This window comes from Gossypium hirsutum, chromosome A06 (assembly GCF_007990345.1).
Source record: "Gossypium hirsutum isolate 1008001.06 chromosome A06, Gossypium_hirsutum_v2.1, whole genome shotgun sequence".
NCBI classification, from domain to species: Eukaryota; Viridiplantae; Streptophyta; class Magnoliopsida; order Malvales; family Malvaceae; genus Gossypium; species Gossypium hirsutum.
The window spans coordinates 33700588-33705856 of NC_053429.1; positions in this window are offsets into that span (position 1 = coordinate 33700588).

Below are 5269 nucleotides of genomic sequence, written 5' to 3' on the forward strand. Positions count from 1 at the left end.
CCCTGCATCTGGGAAAATTTTAGAAATTTTACAAAAAATTATCTGAGTTCCCGATTTAGTCTCGACTCGATTCTAATACTCATATTGAACCTCGAGGGTCCATTTAAGGGACGTTATGAATAATCTTGAAAAATGAATAGTAATTAACATATATTATTTGTAAATGTTCTGAAAACTCTAATAATAATTCGTAACCCTGTTCCGGCGACGAACACGGGTTAGGGGTGTTACAGAAAGTGGTCAGATATCGATGAACTGGTTGAAAGATAATTTCGACGAGCTCCCTAAAGATCGAACAAAGGAGGTGATACAATAATACACTTGAGCATACACGATAAGGTTAATCAGGAGCATTTTAATGTCCGACAAATCTTGAAATTTGGTGCATGTAAGGTGGCTACTACATCTAATGGACTTCAATGATTGTGGGAAACTAAGTTGGAGATCTGTCGTATTGTCCATGTTATATCAAAAGACATGTCGGGACACAAACCCAAGGTCAGTGCCGATCAATGGTTGTCTGCTCTTGCTGCAGTCATGCGCTTGGTGGCAATTACTATTTATACGCCCTAAGGTGACTAGCCCATATATGTTCCCGTTGGTGATGAGGTAAACATCATTTATTAAAAAATATGTAGTTTGTACAATAATTTGTATTATTATACGTGATACAAAATTATGCAGATGAATGCGAAAGTAGATCGTAAAGTTTGTTCAAGTCACGGATTTGAATTAGGGCTCTAGACGTTGGGAAAGAAACTTGGATTTTGACACAACCTGAAATGCAATCAAATCCAAGTCAAATAAAACAATTAAAATAAATAACTAAGATAATTAAAATGACGAATAGAACAATAAGGAAGAAAATAAAGAAGATAGATGGAAAGATAGGATGTGGTATGTAGAAATCCTAAGAAGCCTTGGAAACATGAAGAATCTATAACCCCCAACCCCCTTCAAGCAGCTCTAATTTCCCTCCAAGAAAGAAAACTTGGCAAGAAAAAGTTTGAAGATAATCCCTACAATCTGAAAAGATTGTTAAAACTCTTCTAAAATAAACTCAAGAGAAAATCTTAAAAAGAAAACTTAATGAGAAGTTATTAACCCAAAACAGAAGTTGAATAATAATGAATTGTATGATTTATGTACAATGCAAAGGCCTATATATAAGCTAGCTAAATAAATTTAAATAAACCTCTTAAGTATACTGGAACTCTAATTTAATCTAAACAATAAGTAGTTTTAAACTAAACTTTCTTGTTAACATAAAACTCCTAAATAACTTAAAATACTTAATAATTATCAAAAATTTAGAATAAAGCAATAATAAAATAATAAGAGCTGATAAATACAACACTGGGCTCATATATAATAATAATTAAACTCAAACCTCAAACCCAATATGATTTAAACTCAAATTAAAAGCCCGAAACTCATAATTTCGTCATAATCACATCCAGAAATTTTGTTCTTGTAGTCTTTATTAAAACAATCATAACTTGAGCTCCCAAACTCGAAATTGAGTGATTCAAAGTGTGTTTTGAAACTAAGAGATATATTTTCAAATGCCATGAAGATATCTTAATCTAGAAATATCTGGATCCCATCCAAAAAGTCATTGCAAGTCTACTGATTTCCCGAACTTGAAAATTGGCAGCTTCGGTGAATGGAATTTAATAAATTTCAACCCATCCGTGCATGAATCATTCCCCTTTTTCTTGAAAAGATTCATCCTCGAATATTTATTTGATTGAATCTTGGTTTGATTTGTTTGGCCTTTGAAATTGTTGTTGGCCCTTGAGGTAATATGAGCTTATCATATCCATGGGTCTAAAATTCAGCCTTGAGACTCCCATCATTCCCCCTTCCTCAAGAAGATTTATCCTTGATGTTTAGCTACACGAAAAGAAAAAGGATTACAATAAATAACAATAAAATGAAAAAAAATACTTACCTAAGTTTTCTTGTGCGCTAAAACTATCTTCAAGATAAAAGATATGATTTTAATCTCCAAAATTAACATGGATCAAGTATCTCTCCTTCAAAAACAAGCCATGGTCATCTATAAGATTATGTAAAAATTCATCATTAAAGGTCAAGATAGAAAATTTTGTTGTAAGAGAAAATACATAGAATGCTTTAATAAACCTATCTAGGGCAACAAAATTACTATTTTTAATAAACCTATTAAATCAATTGAACTTTCAAACCAAATTTTAATGAAATTTGACCAATGAGAAAGCATGTTATAAGGAAAAACAAAATCAATAGCATACTTATCAAAAACATTCAATGTATGCCTTCTTAAATTAATTTTTAATGGTTCCTTACCTTTCTTAACTTGTAACACTTGTAGAGAATTAGCAATATTCAACTTACCTCTTTCCCACAAGTAAAATCATCTATCAATGGTAGAGTAATATAATTGGAAGTCTGTCAATGAATCATTGAAATCCTATAATAAAGAAACACCACTAAACAAATTTGAGTTAGGGTTAGTTAAAACATAATCATTCATCACTTTTGTATGGGTATTTTATTGCTTTTCTTTTTCCATTTGTGAACTTTCTAATTTTACGTCATATAGATTTCACTCACCAAATTTGGACCATCAAGTAAACTTTTATCACTCAAGGTCACTTTTCTCTCAGTCTTTTCACATGATTCTTCCTCACTTCTCATATTCTCCTTACAAGTATTATGAATATTTAATTTAGTACAATACATCTCATTAGGAGAACATGATGTTTCTATCTCATCTAACTCAAAAGATCCAAGGAAAAAAATTCTCACTATCATCTTTTTCCGGTTCACAAAGTCCACCATCACAAATCTCTTTTCCACTAGAGTATGAGTCAAAAAAAGGTACAAAGTCATACTTACTTTCTTATCTAGTTAGATACTTAATTGGACATTGAAAACTCTTTTGATCTTTTGAACTACACCAATAACATTGCACAAAAGGTGATATCTCAATCGTAGTCTCTCTATTTGGATATTTAATTGGACATTGGGAACCCTTATGATCTTTTGAACTACACCAATAACATTGCACAAAAGGTGATAGCTTAATCGTATTCCTCCTTTCATTTGGCCATCTCCCCTTAAATTGACAAACTAATTTATGATCACCTTTTCTATCACAATAAGTCTCTTGATCATTCATTCCATTAAATTTTGGAATTGAGAACTTTGATTTAGCTAAAAAAATATTGTCCACTGTCATTATTAACCAAAGTCTCATCATTTCCACGAGAGATACGTTGAGCCTTGATGAGGCTGATCAACCTTATCTCCTTAATTACGATTCTAACACTCAATTTTGGTATTTAGACGTTCCAAATTTTTGTTGACCGTGTCTAGAATAGTGTTACATTTTTTATCTCGAGCATTTCAAACCTCTTGATCCCTTTGCAACTTCCCGATCATAGTATCGCGAATCATTATGAAAGCTTGAAAAGAACACAATACTCAAGAAAAGAAAAATTAAGCAAATATCACTGTTATACACTTAGAAATAAAAACAAATTCTCAATGAGATAAGAATTAATCTTTTGAGTCATTTAAAAATGTTTATATCAATTAATTAGAATGTATTAGAATCAAACTAATAAAGCAAACCTAATAGCACTATAAGTCCTAAATCGGCTAAACACTAGAGAATTGTGTTGCAGAAAGGAAGGAATATGCAACGTGCTCTAACCTACTAACACAAGAAAAAATAAAGTGCTAGAATGTGAAAAAGAACAATGAAAAGGAAAAACAAATGAAAACCTAAGGTTAAGATTTAATGAAAATTGCTAAAACCCGAAAATTTGTGGAGCAACTTAACAAACTTTGTTTGAGGTGTTCCCGATTGCCAAAAATCACGAAATTTAAACTAGAGTCTCCTCAAATAATATAGATTTGATCTAGAAAATTTCAACACAAAATTCAACCCAAATTTTTTTTCGTATTTTCTTTTTTCTATACTTTTTCGATCACTTTTTTTTTAGAAAATATTTTTTTATATTGTAAAATAATGATAAGAAATAGTATGTAAAATTTCAAATCGTTTATAAAAACAAAAAGAACACCTAAAATGCCCAAATTTGGTACCAAATGATACGGAATGAGGCGGATGAATGCAGAAGCAAATTGTAAAGTTTGTCCCACTCGTGGATTTGACTTAGGACTCTACATGTTAAAAAAGAAACTTAAATTTTGAGACAACCTGAAACGCAATCAAATCCAAGTCAAATAAAAAATTTAAAATAAATAAGATAATTAAATAGAATAATAAATCTACGATTAGAACAATAAGAAAGAAAATAAAGAAGATAGATGGAAAGATATAACGAGGTATGTAGAAGTCCTAAGAAGCCTTGGAAACATGAAGAATCCACAACCCCTTTCAAGTGGCTTAAATTTCCCCTCCAAGAAAGAAATCTTGGTAAGAAAAATTTTGAAGATGATCCTCACAATCTGAAAATATTATTAAAACTCTTCTAAAAGAAACTCAAGAGAAATTTTTGAAATGAAAACTTAATAAGAATTTATTAACTTTAAAGAGAATTTGAATAATAATGAATTGTATGATTTGTATACAATGCAAAGACTTAGATATAGGCTAGCTAAACAAATTTAAATAAAACTCTTAAGTATACTAAAACTTTAATTTAATCTAAATAATAAGTAGTTTTAAACTAAGCTTTCTTGTTAATATAAAACTCCTAAATAACTTAAAATACTTAATAATTATAAAAAAATTAGAATAAAATAATAAGATCTGATAAATACAATATTGGGCTCATATATAATAATAATTAAGCCCAAAACCCAAATCTAATATAATTCAAACTCGAATTAAAAGCTCAAAGCTCAAAACTCGTAATTCCGGTCATAATCACATCTAGAAATTCTGTTCACGCAGTCTTTATTAAAACGATCGTAACTTGAGCTCCCGAACTTGAAATTAGGTGACTCAAAGTGCGTTTCAAAGTAAGAGATAGATTTTCGAATACCATAAAGACATCTCAATCCAAAAATGCCTAGATCCCATCTAAAAAGTTATCACAAGTCTGCTAATTTCCCAAACTTGAAAATTGGCAGCTTCAATGAATGGAATTTAATAAATTTCACCCTATCCGTGCATGTATCATTCCCCCTTTCCTCAAAAAGATTGTTCGTCGAATCTTGTATTTGATTGAATCTTGGTTTGATTTGCTTGGCCTTTGACATTGTTGTTGGGCCCTGAGGTAATGTGATCTCATCATATCCATGGGTCTGA